The 18574-nt window shown below is 43.0% G+C and overlaps 1 long non-coding RNA gene across 1 annotated transcript; it reads right to left on the bottom strand.

The window, feature by feature from the left end:
• Positions 1–11122: 11122 nt before the first annotated feature.
• Positions 11123–11970, bottom strand: LOC133910876 (uncharacterized). Its single transcript, XR_009908555.1, has 3 exons — positions 11748–11970; positions 11440–11650; positions 11123–11365 (listed from the first exon to the last, which is right to left on the bottom strand). It is a non-coding gene; the product is annotated as an uncharacterized LOC133910876 (long non-coding RNA).
• Between the last annotated feature and the right edge of the window lie 6604 nt (positions 11971–18574).

Below are 18574 nucleotides of genomic sequence, written 5' to 3'. Positions count from 1 at the left end.
TTCCTCCTCCACCTTCACTCCTGATTAACCACGTCCCTGTTGTCTCCGGGCTCTCGACTCCATCCTCCCCAGTTTCTCCAGGTGCTCCTGCCTCGGGTGAAGGGAGCCCAGACCAATCATTTGACGTGTCGCCTCCGACGGACTTCGACGATGAATGCGTCCGGCCCGACCACAAGGAGGTCTTCATGCCGCCCGTGCGCATGACAGACTTTAACCAGTTCGCCTTTTCCTATATCGAGCCGGCATCCACCTCGAGGGCCGTCGTCGTCTGTCAAGCCCTCTCCCTAGGCGACATCAACCATGGTCAGCGTCACTTTGTTCTCTCATCCGGCAAGGGCGCTGTCGTGGTGTTCTTCAACTCTTTTGCGGACAGGGAGTTCCTGTGTGATGTGGACCCCGTGCGCCTCATGGAGCACACCATCTCCTTCGAGCACCATGAGGTGGTCGACAACCGATTTCAATTCCAGCATGTCGGCTTCATCGACCTCGCCCTCAAGGACTTCCCTATCAATCACTGGAGCTGGAACCACGTGCATGTGGCTCTCGACGTGATGGGGAACCCACTGCACGTGTCTCATATGTCACTGACCGGGGCAGACTACATCGTCGTCCTCGTTGCAGTGCGCTTCGAGTGCTACATGGACATCCCGAGGGAGCTGCATATCAGGAACTCGGACGACATCGGCTCCACCGCCCTTGTTCGGCGCATCCGCATGTGGGGAGAGGGCGGCAACACCCCTTCCAACCCGTCGCCTCCGCATAACCATCCAGGCCAAGGGGGTCCGGGGGTTGGTGCCCTCAACTTCGACGACGACGTTGAACCGTTTCATGGTGGACTCGAGGGTGGAGCGCATGGCCCTGCAGCGCCTCCAGCCGACCAGGCTCTGCCGCCATTCACTCCTGGAGCCATGTCGGCGGTAGGCAGGACCGGTGACGCTGTTGCTGGACTTCAAGTGCCGGTAGACCACTCAGGTGGTGTGGACCTCTCCGTGCTCATCCGGCCACTGCACTCCTGAACTAGACAACTCCGATTGTGCTTCGGCCTTGGTCGTGATCTCGCAACGCCCATTTCCTTGCCCGATTAGCAGGAAACGTCCACATCCTCCTCCTCATCCTGAACGGCGAGGCAGCCTTCTTCCATGTGCCACGGCTGGCTTAAGGTCCAACCGCGACTGAGCCACGCGATCTTCCCATGGTGAACCTGCTCTCTGGCTTAGTCGAGACCATTCTGAATGTCACCTTGGCTCCAGGCCACCCTCGGGAGATCTCCTCCGTGATCCTCGCCAAGCCTGAGATGCGTGCTCCCGACATCGTCTTCAGCGCGGCGGCCTCGAGCGTCCTAAGCCTCCTTGCACCAGAGCGCGCGCTAGGTGCTAGCATGCAGGCTGACACCGAGGGGCTCGCGCACTGCACCAGCCATGGCAATGCTGCTGCCAGGCCAATGGTGGGTCTATCAGTAGCGGCACCCCTGGCGGCTCCACCAGGCCCTCCCTCGCGTCGCAAGCGTCGTGCCTTCCCTCCCGCTTGTCGCGCGAGTAAGAGGCTTGAACAGATGGTCGACCAAGAGTTCAAATCGATGGTCGCCAAAGCCTCGGACCTCAAAGCAAAGAAGCTCGGGGACGCTCCAGCCTCTCCGCCACCTCAGTTCACTGCTTAGCAGCTGCAGACCACGGGGAACGGCTGCAAGCTGGACAAGAAGAGGCTTCTTCGGCTGGCTGCTGCCTCCACCTCGGTGCTCCACATGCACCATGAGGCTGGCTACTCATCCCTCCCACATCGCGGGCAGAAGCTCTCGGTGTTTTCTTATATGTGGTGTTGTTCTGCTCTAGGACACTACATCGCCTGCTTTTGGCTGTGCTTCTGTAAATGCTCTAGATGCTTGCACCGTTCCCTGCTTCACCACCAATGCTTGCCCGCCATCCTCTGCCTTAGCTGCTGCACGCTTTAGCTTTGATCCTTATGGTGCATGTGACCTGTACAATGGAACCTCCTAGCTTCAAAAAAATAAATATATGTAGCTGGAATGTTAGAGGGCTAGGTGATGTTGACAAGTGCCGAGATGTGAAAGCCAACCTCGTGGATCATCGTTACCTCTACCTCATCTGTCTCCAGAAAACCAAACTCGCGGACATTCCCACCCAGAAGGGCGCCACTTTCCTCCCTCATTGATTCTCCTTTAGATATAAATGTTCGGTTGGTGTTGCCGGGGGTTTACTCATCACTTGGCCGTAGCACACTATCCGCGACATCTCGCACCTTGATCTCGACTACACCTTGTCCTCGTCCTTCGAATCGGTTGTGGATGACCTTCACTTCACTGTCACCAATGTTTTATGGCCCGTGCCATGATGCCCATCAAGACTGCTTCCTCTCTGAGCTATGGCATCTGAGCTCTCTCATCAATGGCTCATGGATGGTTTTTGGGGATTTCAACATCACTAGGTTCCTTAAAGACAGAAACAATGACAACTTCTCTGCTACCACTGCTGACTCTTCAATACCGTTGTTGATGAGCTTCTCCTTCATGAACTACCTCTACTTGATCGAAGGTTTACTTGGTCCAACAAACGGGCGAATCCAACTTTTGTTCGCCTGGATCGAGCTTTCATCAACACCATTTGGGGCCAGCTACTATTCAACTCTACCTTGAGCTCTATGGTTCAGACCACCTCCGACCATGTCCCACTGTTGGTGACGGCCACCTCCACTACCCCTGTCTCTCAATTCTTCAGGTATGAACGTATCTGGTCTGTGAATGAAAATTGTACATAATTGGTGCACCAAGTGTAGGGGGCGGAGGTAAACCAAATTGCAGGTGCCCCCCAACGCCTATCTAAGGAACTCAAATGGGTTCGAGCTGGATCCAAAAAGTGGGCTAGACATCGCAAATGCCCTGGTGACATCGTTTGCACTTGCAAACAAGTAATCACCCTTATGGACGTGGTGGAAGAATTACGGCCCCTCAGGCAGGCCGAATCGCTTCTCAGGGATATGGTCAAGGAACAATTGTCAACTCAGAACAAGACTCTCTCCATCTATTGGTGTCAATGCTATCACTTCAAGCCTTGTAAATTCCTAGATGACAATACATGCTTTTTTTCACACCAGTGCCTTGGCCCGACTGCGGAAGAACTAGATCAGGGTCATCCATGACCACGATGTTCTGGTATACAATCATTATGGGAAGGAAAAGATCCTAGGAGACTTTTACTCCACGCTTCTGAGGGCCTCTTCCCAAACCCACTGGGACTTCGCCCTCTCCAAGTTTTACCCAGATATGAGCTCCCTCGACCATCTCCGTGCCCCTTTCTCAGACGAAGAAATCTCCCAGGCCTTGTGGCACATGCAGGTGGACAGCAGCCCCGGTCCAGATGGCTTCAGCCCGGTTTCTTCAAATCCTTCTAGGCACTGGTTAAGGATGACATCAGGCACCTGTTTGCTGAATTCCATGCAGGGTCTGCCAACCTGGAAAGCGTCAATCAGTCCTACATGGTTCTCCTTTCAAAGAAATATGACGTGACCACTGCCGATGGTTTCCGTCCTATGTAGCTGCAGAACTTTGCCCCAAAGCTTCTGAGTAAGGCTCTCACGTCTCGCCTGCAATCAGCGATCATGTCCCTCCTACCAGACTTCTAGACCGGATTTATCAAGGAACACAATATCACAGAGAGCTTCCTCCTCGCTGCGGAGCTTGTCCAACGTTGTCAAAAGTGAAAGGTGCCCATTGTTGCCCTCAAACTAGACTTCAAAAAGGCCTTCGACTCCGTCGAATGGTCCACGCTTGAACTGATCCTAAAATCTCGTGGCTTCAGCGAACATTGGTGCTAGTGGGTCCGTCACCTGTTGGAATCAGGTCGAACTGCCATCCTCTTGAATGGTGTTCCTGGGAGGTGGCTTCAATGCAAACAGGGTATACGTCAGGGCGACTCCCTCTCTCCATACCTCTTCCTCATTGTCGCTGATGTGCTGCAGCGACTGATCACAATGGATGGCTCCATTCAGCACCCTCTCATGCCCGACCAACCTAGCCCCATCATCCAATATGCGGATGACACTCTAGTCCTGCTGCCAGCTGACCTTGTGCAAATGCAAATCCCAAGGACAATTCTGAACCGCTGCAGTGCAGCCACTGGACTTCAAATAAACTACCAAAAGAGTACCTTTGTTCTGATTCACGTCCCAGATGATGAGTGTGCGGGACTTGCGGCTATCCTTGATTGCACTGTATCAAGCTTCCCGCAAACCTACCTGAGATTGCCTCTCTCTGAGAAGAAACTTCCTACTACTGCCCTTGACTACTTGGTTGTCAAGGTTCAACATCAGATCCCCGCATGGCGAACACAGTTCCTAACGTCTGGGGGGCGGCTGACCTTGACGGACGCTGTCCTCTCAACCCTTCCTACTTATGCTATAGTTGTCTTCGAGCTCGCTAAATAAACCTTGGCAAAGATCGACAAACCACGTCGGGCTATGTTCTGGAAGGGAGCAAGTGCTTACAACGGTGGCGATTGCCAGGTGGCTTAGGCCTCAGCTTGCTGCCCAAAAGAAGATGGTGGCTTGGGCCTCAAGGATCTGCACTCTTAGAACCTTAGTTTGCTGCTCAAGTTCCTACATAAGCTCTACTCTAGGGAGGACACGCCCTGGTCTCAGTGGGTCTTCCAGCATTACAACCCTTTCCAGACCGGGTTTCGCATGTCGCCGACATACACTCCTTACTGGAACACTCTTGCGCACCTCATGCCTCTCTACATGGCAATCACATCTGTTGAGGTAGGGGACGGAAAAACCACCTTTTTCTGGTACGATGATTAGACATCCCTGGGACCCCTTCACCGGGCCTTTCCCGCTGCCTTCTCACACTGCACTGCTAAAAACATCCTAGTAGCTGAGGCACTGGAGGGCGGCACTCTCAACCTAGAACTCCAACCTCGCCTCATGGTCTCTGCCAGGGCAACAACCCTAACGTTAGAGGGATGAGGGGTGCAGGAGCGCCGGGTTTCAAGACAACCCTGGCCTACAGGATGATCTGCCCCCTAGGACAAGACACGCGCCTCCAAGAGTATAATTGGGACAACTTCACCCCCAAGAAAGTCCAAATCTTCGTTTGGATTCTCCGACATGGTAACACTCGAACCAGGGCTTTCCTTCACTCGGTTGGCGCCTTCCTGAGTCCTTTTTGCCCCTACTGCCCCTCTACCCCAAAAACTATTAACCACCTCTTCGTTGCCTATCCTAGGATTAGCGAACTGTGGGCCCACGTGATGCCTGGTGATGGGCCTGTAAGCTCTCTGGACGCCCTCTGCCCCCCTGATGTACTCCACCTTTACTCAATGCCCCGTGACTCTTCACATGATCTTCGATGGGATTCACATGAACCTCGTGAACACTTTGCAGCTACTTCGCGACCACTTCCGCCTTTGGGTCGTTCGGGCCCCCTCTTCAATCCACACAGATGACGCGTTGGATTGGTGTGATACCCTGATAGATGTAATCACCTAAGGAAGCAACCCAAACCTCCCTCCCCCCCCCCCCCCCCACTCTCTTTGTACGCCCCCTTATTGTATCTTCACCTACCTTGTAGTGGTACCTCTGTACTTTATATTTTGCAATAAAAAAAAATTCAGATGGATAACCCTACCGTTGTTACCTTAAAAAAAGGCAAAAGGAAGCTAAGCATCATATTGCAAGTGGAGTGGACAAGTTTCTTTTCCACCAACGTAGGAATTGAAGCCGTTAAAGTCATGCATGATCGAATGCCAATGTTAATTCATTAAAAAAATGACAATGTTAACTACAAGTAGTAAATAACCATTTACAGACTAGAGCCAATGGGTAATTACGAGTAGCCGAGAGTGGGCCTAACCGCGTAGTTAGACTTCAGAGCAGAGCTGTTGAAGTCAGCGACTGACACTCAACGCGTAGTTAGACTTCAGAGCAGAGCTGTTGAAGTCAGCGACTGACACTGTCTACAGAGGTCGATTAATTGAAAACGACATCATTTATTTGGCAGGGCTTGAGCCTCATCTTAAACCACATCATTTCTTTATACAAAAGGATTTAGTTTTAATTTTAACAAGAAGCTGAATCCTCAACCTTCTGTAATAATCGCAAAAAAGGGAGACGCTTCTCTGATAATTAAGAGGATCTCCCATACAGCACTGAAATAATTAATACCGATTATTAACATGCTATCCACTTTGATTTCTTATGGAAACAATTCAAAGGTTGATAGCATATCTGTTGCTCTCATGCATCCAGTTCAAGTGCCACGCAGCGCAGGATACAGCTAGGTTCTCCAGAACACCATGTGCAGAAGATATCAGCACATCGACCAATCCTCTCGATCAGGATCAAATCTATCGTACATGATGCACGCATCTGCACACTGGTGCTGCTGCATGCGCGCGCGAGATCGCCACAACTGCATCAAGATATTCAGATAAAAGCACACCAGACAGGAGAATATGGCCTCGAAAAAGACTCGATTAAACAAACGGTTCTCCCCGGAGGCTTTAGCCTGACGAAGTGGTCGTAACTCGATTGTTAGGCGCTGGTGTCCAGCAAAACACGGCATTGGCTCGCTTTAGCTGATAAAATGCCATGCTCGTACAGATGCAAGCAGATGTGCATGTCCACATCCACCGAAAGCATGCAAACGAAGAGAGGAGCGAGAGCGGAACCTGGACTGTTGTTAATTTGACCAGACACCTGGCCGCGGCGGAGTGGCCGGAGCCATGCCTAACTCAAGATCGATCAATCAGATGATCTATCTAGCTCTTTTGTTTGTGCTCGAGTCAGCCGGACTCCATCGGCGTCAGCCCTAGCTATAATTTTATCTGGTAATTCGATATATCGGATAAATCATATTTACCTATGACCTCTGATAAATTTTATTTACAAGTAAAAAACCCTAGGTCTATCGTCCTCTAACCTTCACCATGGCTCTAGTGATGCCACCACCGCCTCGCCACCCCACCACCCCTGTGGCTCCCTCTAAGCCCGCCCCTCACCTGAGTCCCCAAACCCCCAGCCCAAAGACCTAATCTTGTTATCCAGTGTTGAATCCTCAGTCAGACTAAATCATAAGCTCTTCATCGTATGTATATATCTGGTATGGTGTACTTGTTCATGTCTAGAAGAAGCCAAGTCTCATAAGCTCTCCATGCATCTCCCAATGAAGGAAGCAAAATGAACCAAGTGTTATCCCTCAATTGTTCTTTTACTCATTGTTTTAGACATTGAAATAGTCTCCAACACTAAGTACATATTTTCATGACAAATCTACTAGCATCATTTTTTTGGCGAACCTTAATACATATGGGGCAAATGTTTTTTACAGTTTGGCTACATGCACTGACGACATCTTTGAGAATAAAGGGAGTGAAAAGAAATATAAATATGGCGTGGAGATTATTTTTCCTAACAATGGCAGGTGTGACTGATTATAGCCATTTGTTTTTTTTTTTTTTTTTTGCGTGTTTACTTGGAACTAGGGCCTACTGCGGGTCTGCGGCTGGATATATCTTGACTCAAGTGCACACAAATTAAGTGGGACATTCATGAACACAATGCGCAACTGAAACCCAATTACCACATCGACTCGTCCAAACGAAATAATCGACATCTCCATGCCACGCTATTTTCATGACATTAGGGATGCAAAGAGGGTGAACCTAAGGGTACCTTGATCCTTTTTATTTTATTTGTTGTATAAACAATTATCATCTTGATAAGAAAAGTGAGGTTTTAGTGCATTTCTCCTCAACTAGAGAGGGTGTCGACCCCTCTGCACCCCCACATGACATGTCTTGATCTCGAGCATAAGTAAATTGATTTTGAGATTTCCTTCCCCGTTCGAGGAGATCTATCTGCTGTAAAGTGTATCTTTTGATGCTCCCCTTTATTCCTAAAGAGGAAGAGATAGAGAGCAAGAACACAAGCATAAAAACAAACTAGAGATCGTTCTGATAAAATCTGACTGTCAAAAAAAATCTCAAGATGATCAGCTCGAGAGGACACCGTTTCATCACCAGACTCCAGATGTCGCTTGGCTGAGGCGATTCAGGAGTTAAATATGTAGCTGGAGCAGCACAAGGAGATATTTGTCCAGGTTGATTGCGTAGTCTTGCTTAGTGGTGGCTTGACGAGTCACATGGCCTATGGTTTCTCACCACATACAAACTGGATTTGTCCTTGTCTGTGTTTGGCTCTCGATTAGTTTAAACCCCTGTGCTGATGCCATTGTTAACTAATTGTATTGGTGCTTGGTTTTCTTAATCATAGGCATCAAAAATATCTAGTGTCTGCTGGGAATATTCCATGCACATCATATGCAGAAAGCTGTTCTTCGCACACGTATGCAATCCTAGTATTCTCGCGAAATGGAAGGCAACGTCGACAAGTGGCAAGCAGCTAGCCAGCCAAAGCATCTATCAGATGTGGCACTACATTAAAAATAAATGAATATATTGGTAGTATACTGTGTTATTTTGTTAGCAATAAGTTCAAAAAAATTATAAATGTAAGACCGAGGAACGCATGCATAGTTGAACATTTTTTCCTTCTGAGTTATAATTTTCTTTGTGTTACTCGAACTAATAATTATCATAGAATAAAGAACCAAACATAAGAGATGCTACCTGAACTCTGTAAAAAGAAACATGAAGCTAGTAGAAGTTACTGAAGTAAAATGTACGCATGTATATTTCTCCTGCACACTTGAATACTAGATGGCTTTTTTTTCTTCTTATTTCGTCCTTTTGAATATATGATAGTAAAGGTCATCTAAGGCCTTCACATATATATACGAAACAAATTGTTGGCATTTTCCAAAGTTATCGGTACCTAATATATTAGAGTTTGAGATCTAACTATTAAAGTGAATAGACTAATATATCATGTATGCAATAATCAAGAACCTCGCCCTAGAACCCATCATTTTGCACATAAAGTTATATAATTATATATATTCTCTAAAATTCTTATTTGCACATGGATTTTTAAGACACATGATTGCATCAGCTTTAGTCATTGACATATACGTAGCTGATTTCCATTTGGAAACTTTAAATTTTGGTACCTTTCTTATTTAAAGTCGTGGATATTCAACGCCTACTTATAGAAAGGTTCTTTATCTTTATAGTTTTATGCTTCAGCTGGTAGGCATGCATTTTCCTGTGTTTATGCCACAGAAAATAAAATCACGTAAAACATTTTCATGACACATAAAGAGCAGCTTTCCTCCTAACAAAACTATGGTGATAGAAATGGCAGGTAGGCAGAACCTGTGGTGTGGCATTACCAGCCCATCCTTATTCTCCGTTTCTATTCACTACCATAAAAGTCATAAGAGTGCCGACTAAAAAATAATTTCAGTATCGATTTTTCAATAGTCACTCTTTACTTGACACTAAAAGTTCTTTTCAGTGTGTGTTGGTATTTTCTAAAGTTATCGGTACCTAATAATTTAGAGTTTGAGATCTAACTACTAAACTGAATAGACTAATATATCATGTAAACAATATCAAGAACCTCGCCCGAGAACCCATCATTTTGTACATAAAGTTATATAATTATATATATTCTCTAAAATATTATTTGCACATGGATTTGTAAGACACATGATTGCATCAGCTTTAGCCATTGACATATACGTAGCTGATTTCCATTTGGAAAATTTAAATTTTGCTACCTTTCTTATTTACACTACTAGAGTTTTAATGTTCTACTATGATAAAAAAAAATCATCATGAAAGAATTAATATTCGTCATGGATTACCATTTATGACGAATTTTCAGTGTCACCATGGTCGTCATAGTATGTGCGTCATAGAATGTACACCATGACGAAATATGCAAATTTGTCATAAATTTTATATCTTTATGTGACGAAAGAAAACTCGTCATTATATGGATAGGTTTAATGACATTTTTTTGTCGTGGACCATACAAATTATCGTCATAAATTGCTCGTTTTTCATAAAAAAAAATAGTTGCCTGGCTGGGCAGTACCTAGACAGGATGATACTATGATGAAAAATTATCGTCATGAATTGAAATATTGTATGACAAAAAAATTGTCACTGTCCGATACTCTACTTTGTCAACATTAAATTCAATATCAGCACAAACACATAAATCTATGACAAAATAGATGTCATAAAATTTACTTAACAGGACGTCACAAATTATATGGGCACTTCTCAAAATTACAGAAGCCATAATGCATTCAGTTTGAAGTGCAGTCCGACAAATGTACATAACCACCTTTACAACTCCACTTGCAACACAAATACCATCCAAGTAACTGATGAAGTCATAAAACTATACTATTGTACTAGCAGAGCACATCACTCACACAAGCAAAAAGACATGTGTTCCAACACTTCATCCTGAAACATCAGACCTGCAAAAGAGTATACCCATCTCCCAAACTATCAAGTCAGCGAAATATCCACAGCTTTGATTTCAATATACTTAACTTCCAAACCAAGACTTCATTAAATTTGTGACTGTCTCAAGAAGCATTGAACAAGGGCTTCGGTTTCAGCTTGCCTTCTATTCAGAAGATCCATCTCTTCTGCTTGTTTCTTCCTTGATTCATCCCCTTCTTCCACTTGCTTCTTCAGTACATCTAACTCATGCTGTTGAGCCTCAATTTTTTCTTGCAGCCTAGCTGCACCCTCCTTCTCCAATCTGAGTTCTTCTTCAAGCTCTTTTATGCGCCCAGCAGTTGTACCTTGTGCGGTTTTCTTATGGCCTGACTGAATCCCCACGTTCTCCAAAAACTTACTTGTTTCACTGAACTGAGAGAGGACTTCAGAAATAATGTTTGTTGCAGAATTTGGTTCTTCACCTTCGGCAACAGGTTGATCCCATATAGCTTTCATAGTAGCCTAGAAATGCAATGGATAAACATGAATACTATATAACAAGATTATAGGAATGCTAGTTGAACACAAACTTTTATATTTCTGTAGTTCATGTAAATCATCATGCTTGTTAGCTTGGCATTTGACAAGTAACAAAGTTCTAAATTTATGACACACCCATAGACCAATGATATTCGGGGTTTTGAACTTACAATTTCCTGCTTTATTGGTTCACTAAAACCTTTTTTCTTAGTGCAATGGCATTCCTTGAAAAGGTCAATAGCATTGGGTTCACCATCTTTGTATTTTTCTCCTCTCTGAAATGCAGTTGAACAAATAAGCATATTATTATCCAACCAACTGAAAAAAAGCATAGTTGAACAGGTGGAATGACTACTTACTATAGCATAGCAATGAGCAATATAACTCTGTGATCTTGTGGTTGGTGAAACCTTACTTTCCCTCGATTCACTTTGTTTTTTTGTAGAAGTTACCTAGGGTAAAAAGCGAAGTGCATTAGCATAGAATTAGGCGTACAATATCAATAATATTTTGTGTTTCTTCATACCTTGTGTTTTGGGTCAGACCACTTCTGCACAAGATTAGCCCAGTCTTCTGGTTTTACATGAGGTGGACATTTTGTCAATACTTCATTTGTTGGAACACCATCAAACTAACGTTTTTTTGAGCCTATAGCGCATCTGTCGCACCCCATTCTTGAGCATATCAGTATAAGCATCTTTTATTCCCTTATCTTCAACATCCATGTCAAACCTTACCTAATAAAGTGAGGGTCACATTCAGACACATTATTTAGCTAACAATGAAAAGTGCAATAACATGGATATCAAATACCTGGAAAATCGTTGGACTTACAGCCACTTTATCCATATAGTTTGTAACAACTTCTTTATTTTCCTCTTTCTTGTACTCCTTCCAGTGTGGGAATATAGGCACATAATTTCTTACTGTAATTCCACACTCTGAAGCTAACTTTGCTGCTTGCAACGGTTGCTCAGGACGTTTCTTCCCTTTGACAACACTAATGGTCATTTTAGCTCGTGACGCTCTAGTCCAATTGTCAAGCCCTTTCCCAATAGTTGGTTTGTGGCCATCACATTTCTTGGGATTTGGTGGTGTACTAAATAGTATATAGAACATGAATGCAGTATGTGAAGAAACATGTTCTAGCTGTAAAATAAATAATTTTATAGGTTACCTATACTATCTAAGTTATTGGGCTCCCCAAACTGGCTAGCATTATCACTAGCATGATCAACAAGCATGGTAGATATGCCCTCATTGGCACCACTTCTTGGTAGAGAAATATGCACTGGAGTTGATGAGTTGCTTGCAGGAATTAGTGCACCCACATGTCCATTGGCCCATGCTGTAGATTTTGATCTTGTGGCTCTAGTACCTTCATCTGGTTCTGATGAGCTTCTCACTGTCTTCTTTGGTTTTGTTCCTGGAGGCATGCTGGAAGCCTTCAAGGAAAAAAAAACATGTGTCAAAATAATACATCATTCCATATCAACAAAAACATAAATCAATTTAAGGAAGAGTAACATTGAATGCCATGATATATAGATGACACCCAGCACCACCGATTGTAACCAAAAGAAGAGTCAGCACCTTAACTTTGGTCCTAGATGATATGCGTCCATCCTCCTTCAGCACCTCTACCAAGACATGATCACCTTCATCTACTTCATCGCCCTCATCCTCATGAGGATCATACTCAGATCCAGATTCTTCTCTATTATTACTCTTGTTCTTTGCTATGGTGCTCTGGCCACTATGACGTTCTTTGTGGAGTTCATTAAGAATTGATGCTACTCTACTCAAGCCAAGTGATTGCATTCTTGCATTGTTCTTCATAATATTCTCAAGCCTCTGCTTCTCATATTGGTGATGTGGCATTTCTATCAAAGATCAATCAGAACTGTTAGTTAAAATAGATTTGATGACTGAATTTTTGGTTGTAATGCAGACAAGAACAGAGACGTTCAAGTAGTAAAGCATGAGAGTAACAAATAAAAAATATTGTATGCAATCCGAGATTCCCTCCCAAACACCGAACCAAACTATGTAGAAAATGAAACGCATGGTACTGCTAATAGCCGGAAAAGCTAATTAAGCTGATTAAGCATGGTACGACAAGCTGCATCCTCATGAGGATCGTACTCAGATCCAGATTATTCTCCATTATTACTCTTTTTCTTTCTATGGTGTGGTGGCCACTACGACGTTATTTGTGGAGTTAATTAAGAATTGATGCTACTCTACTCAAGCCAAGTGATTGCGTTCTTGCATTGTTCTTCATAATATTCTCAAGCCTCTCCTTCTCATATTGGTGATGTGGCATTTCTCTCAAAGATCAATCAAAACTATTAGTTAAAATAGATTTGATGGCTGAATTTTTGGTTCTAATGCAGACAAGAACAGAGACGTTCAAGTGGTAAAGCATGAGAGTAACCAATCAAAAATATTGTATGCAATCCGAGATTTCCTCCCAAACACCGAATCAAACTATGACAAAAATTAAACGCATGTTACTGCTAATAGCCAGAAAAGCTAATTAAGCTGATTAAGCATGGTATGACAAGCTGCATGGTCTCCAATCTGCTCCCAGTGCATCTCTTCAACCTCCCCAACGTTGTGCTTGCACATCTTGGGAACCCCTGCTCCTTGGTTGTGTGCAGGAATCACCTGACGCCATCTCCCCTTTCTACCCTGCTCAGCGCGAGTTTAATTTGGGCAGCAGCGAGATAGAGTTGGGCGGCGCATGCATTCAATTTGCCATAGTGAGCTCAATTTGGGCGGCGAGGACATGTATTTGGGGGACAATGTGCTCGATTTGGCTGTGTTTGGGTTCAGTTTGGTCCCCAAGGTGCTTAATTTTCTGCCATATGCATTCCCTGGTGCTCGATTGGGAAGAGGGGTCTGGATGAGATGAGACAGAGAGAGAAGAAGAAGAGGTAACTAGGGAAAGTTTTTTTTTCCTCATTACATGGGGAAAGTTAAAAAGTTTTGTGATGAAGGTATTTTTGTCATTGACTTTTCATGGTACGCCCTTCATGATGAAACTAATATCGTCATAAGAGAAAAAACAAAGCATGACAAAAATATTATCATAAAAAAATATGCAATTCATCATAGATTATTATTCGATGGCACCCAGGTTTCAAGCTGGACAATTTATGACAATTACGATGAAATTTTGTGATGAAAATATTTTGATCATCACAGTAAGTGAATTCTGGGACCTAGGACGATCTATGACAATAACCTTTTTTTGTTATAAAAGGATAATAATTCATGACGAAATTGATGATTGCCGTAACGATATCGTCATAGAACATCACGTTGTACTGTTAAAGTCGTGGATATTCAACGCCTACTTATAGAAAGGTTCTTTATCTTTCTAGTTTTATGTTTCAGCTTGTAGGCATACTTTCCTCCTAACAAAACCGTAGTGACAGAAATGGCAGAAGAGCAGAACCTGTGGTGTGCATTACCAGCCCATCCTTATTCTCCGTTTCTATTGCTACCATCCAAATTAGCTTTTTGAACTCCACAAAGCAGTTCCAAAAGAGTTCCGTCTCTTTCACTTTGCACAATGGTAGCTCGATCACTCATGAATCACTGGCTAGCTCGATCGCTCCATCCCTATCTGCAGCAATATAATCAGAGAGAGGCCTGACCCCACCACAATGCTCATATATGCATATACAATTCCTGCCCTGCATCGTTAGACAGTTGCAGAACCAGAACTTTCCCGATCGATCAATCCCGGCCGCGCAGCAAAAAAATCTTGATCCACCATTGTTTAAAGAGGCCGAATGCTAATTGTGGTAACGGTGATCTTGCTTGGGTTAGTACGATCTATTGCCTGAATAAATAAGTTGTAGGAACCGTAATTGTGGTAATGGAGAAGGAGAGGCACGACCTAGGCGGCACGGCCCAACACGGCTCGCGACGGCCTGGCCCAGGTGGCACGGCCCGCTAGCCCAGCGGGCACGCCTAAGCCGTTGTAGCTGTTGTGCGTGGGCCCAACACACCTAGATTAAATGGGTCTTGAACGGCCCGTTTAACCCGTTAACCTGATATTTTTAAATTTATAGCCATTTGTGACCGTTTGAGCTCAAAAAATTCAAAACAGTACAAAAATCACTATTTTTCACCTATAAATAGAGAATCACCCTGTCCTTATATTGCACACTAGCAACACCATTTGCTCTCTTGTTTCCCCTCTTATTTTTTCTCAAAGTTCTTGAGAATTAGCGATAATTTGACAAAATTAGTTTGAATTGTTGCCAAAAATCCGAGCAATTCTTAAACCGTCATCCTGCTGTCTTGATGTTGAAGAAATCTTGGTAATTTTTTTGCATCGTTGTTCATTATTTATTAGTTTAATTAATTAATTATTTCTAACTCTAAATATTTACATTTTTTAGTACCATTCGACATTGATCATGTATACCAATGATCATGATCATAATACATCTATCGATCATGATTTTTTTTCTCCAAGGACTCACAAGGAATTACAGCCCCTTTGATACAAGTGTTGCAGGTGATGATGGACCCGACGGTGAACCTCCGGTTGGTTCACATGCATGTGATACAGCAGCACCTCCACCGTCAGGCTCTATAAGTGCACACGTATCAGCAAACACCGACTCTAAAAGATCAAGAGCTGGTACTTCTGAAGTTTGGCAAGACTTTGAAAGGTTCTACAAAGAGGAAGATGGGGTAAGTGTTAGGTATGCTAGATGTTATATTTGCAAATATGAATTATCTGCAAAGCCCTTAGGTAAAACGGGATATTTGAAGAGGCACACCACAACTTGCAAGCGAAAAAGTGGAGTAGCCATGAAGCAGACGGTGTTGTAGTACAACTTCGACAGCTCTGTTCGTCACTGGGAGTAATCGTCACTGGGAGTATGACTCTGCCAATGCTCGAAAAGAGTTATGCTGCTTCATTGCAAGAGCAGATCTACCACACAACATCGGTGAGTCTCCTGTATTTAAAGATTACAGTAATCAAGCTCATAATCCTAGGTTTACGCATATTTCTAGACAGACAACTAGTACGGATATGGTAATATACTGCAATACGTGTCGTAGCAAGCTTAAAGAAATATTGCAAATATGTATATTTTCAGTTGCTTTGACCTCAAACATATGGGCAGTGGGGCTAGAGAGGATTATCTTAGTGTTGCTGCTCATTTTGTTAATAATGATTGGGAATTAGAAAAGAAAACAATAGTTTTCGGGTTGATTGATAACGTGCATACCGGTAAAAATATTGCTAGAAAAATATCTAAAGTAGTTGAAGAGTTTGATCTCACAAATAAAATATTTTCTATCGCTTTAGATAATGCCGGTGCAAACTCTAAGACATGGATATTCTTACTCCATTGTTTAGTATACATACTGGATCTTTCTTGTTACATCAACGATGTGCTTGTCATATTATCAATCTTATAGTAGAACCCGGTTTGAAGAGGTTATCGCAATACCTAGACAATTTCCATACTAAGACCACGGAACTTGAGGAGAGACGGGGAGACCCAACTGCTGCCGTCTCAGAGAGAGAGGTCGTCCCTCCCAATCAAAAGGTATCTTTTGTAAACTCCTATAACCAATGAATTGTAGCATATGAGTAATATTGTGATGCAATAAGTATGCGTCTACGTAAGTTTATTGTGGACATACCGGTAAGATGGAACTCTATTTTCATGATGCCCAAAAATATTGTACCATCTAAGAACACATTTGGTGTGTTTATTCATACACATTATCATCAGCATGGGTCAAACTTTACTCACAGAAGCGCATTGGTATGTTGCCGAAAGGATACTAGAGTTTCTTGAATTTTTTTTATGATTCAACTGTAAGTTTATCAGGAGTTTATTATCCAACATCTTGTTTAGTAGTGTATAATATTGTTGAAATTGCTACTCATTTAAACATGTATGAAAATGACAATCTTTTAAGAGATTATGTAGTTCCTATGAAATCTAAATTTTTAAAATATTGGAAAGAAATTCCTTTATTATATACATTTACCTTTATTTTAGATCCTAGAGCTTAAATCTGGTTTTTTTTTAAGAGTTCTCATAATTCTAGCTGATGCTCTTATTATTATTCTACTTATTATACTAATATTTGTTCTAAGTTATTCGATATTTATAGTAAATATAAAACAAAGTATATCGGAGCTCGCTTGCAACGACCTCCACTAGCACCCACAACTAGTAAAAAGATGATAATATGGGAAAAAAATATTTAGTGGAGGTTTTTCATCAAGAAGTTCATAATCTTCATCACGATCATCTACGACTACGAGTGTTGGAATTCCAACATCCAGATGGGAGCTAACTAACTTCATCGACAGCGACGTTATCAGCCATGAATAAGAAAATTTCAACATACTGCAATAGTGGCATGAGCACGAGACGAATTATCCGGTGCTTTCACTGTTAGTACGAGATTTGTTAACGGTCCAGTATCTATAGTTTCTTCTGAGACTGCTTTCAGTCTTACTGAAAGGGATAATCGAAGAGAGAAGAACAAATCTTACCAGTGAGATGGTGAAAATACTCATCATAGTAAAGAACTGCGAACAAACTGAAGCACGAATGCAACACACTACAAAGAACACTAGCTTGAAGCTTCATTAAAAAATTTGTATCTATATATTGTTGATACTTAAGAATATTTAATTTTCAATTTTTTGAGCTAGGTTGTACTCTTCTTTCTTTTTCTAGAAAAGTTTTTATTGAGGCAACCTATTAATAAATATCTTTTTTAAATTAATTATGCCTCCCTATTATTTGTAAAAATTTTATGATTTTTTTTATTTTTTCGAAAGCGATTGGGACCCGCCACCCACCTCTCATCTTGACCTATAAATAGCCACTATCCGTCTATACCAAACTCCCACTGATCCAAACTCCAAAGCCACTTGCCCAATTCAACAAATCAATTCTATTATTTCGATATTTCCAATTTTCCATTCATGGATCAATAAATGTGGTAATCTTTTTTCCTTCTATTAGAAAGGTTTTTAACGAGCCAAACAATCAATAAAACATATTTTATTTATTTTCTATTTTTATTTTTTAGAATTTTGTAACTATTATTTATTTTTTTCTATTTTCGAAGTGTTGTCGGGCCGGCGGGCCCAACCGTGCCATTCGGGCCGCCGGGCCGCAATCGTGCCCGTGCCGCCCGGCACGGCATGGTGGATGAAGGGCCGTGCCGTAGGCCGAGGAGGCAGCACGCGGGCCAGCACAACACGGCTTGTAACAGTACCTGTGCCGCTCGGGCCAGATCGGGTCGGGCCAGCCCGACCGGTCCATTTGGCATCTCTATGTCTTAGCACTCGAAAGATCATAACTTGCAAATAAACAAGAAAAGATAAACACCGAACAACAAAATTCTCCATGTTGATTGTCTAGAGACAATAAAATTCAAGACCCCATCACACAAGCATGTGTATGTGAATTTTCTGTAACAAGAAGAATGACTTCACAAGATGCTGAAATTTCAGCCAAAATACGAAACAAAAATCAAAACCGAAAACCAAAAATTTGCAAACTTGCAAGAAAACCAATAGAGTGAAACTAAAAGGAGGAGAATTCAAGCATATACGAAAATATAAACTTCATTACTCAAAGATATCAATCCTA

The sequence above is a fragment of the Phragmites australis genome, chromosome 3 (assembly GCF_958298935.1).
Source record: "Phragmites australis chromosome 3, lpPhrAust1.1, whole genome shotgun sequence".
Taxonomy (NCBI): Eukaryota; Viridiplantae; Streptophyta; class Magnoliopsida; order Poales; family Poaceae; genus Phragmites; species Phragmites australis.
Note: the sequence above shows the minus strand (reverse complement) of the source record. Positions and strands in the feature narration are given on the sequence as shown.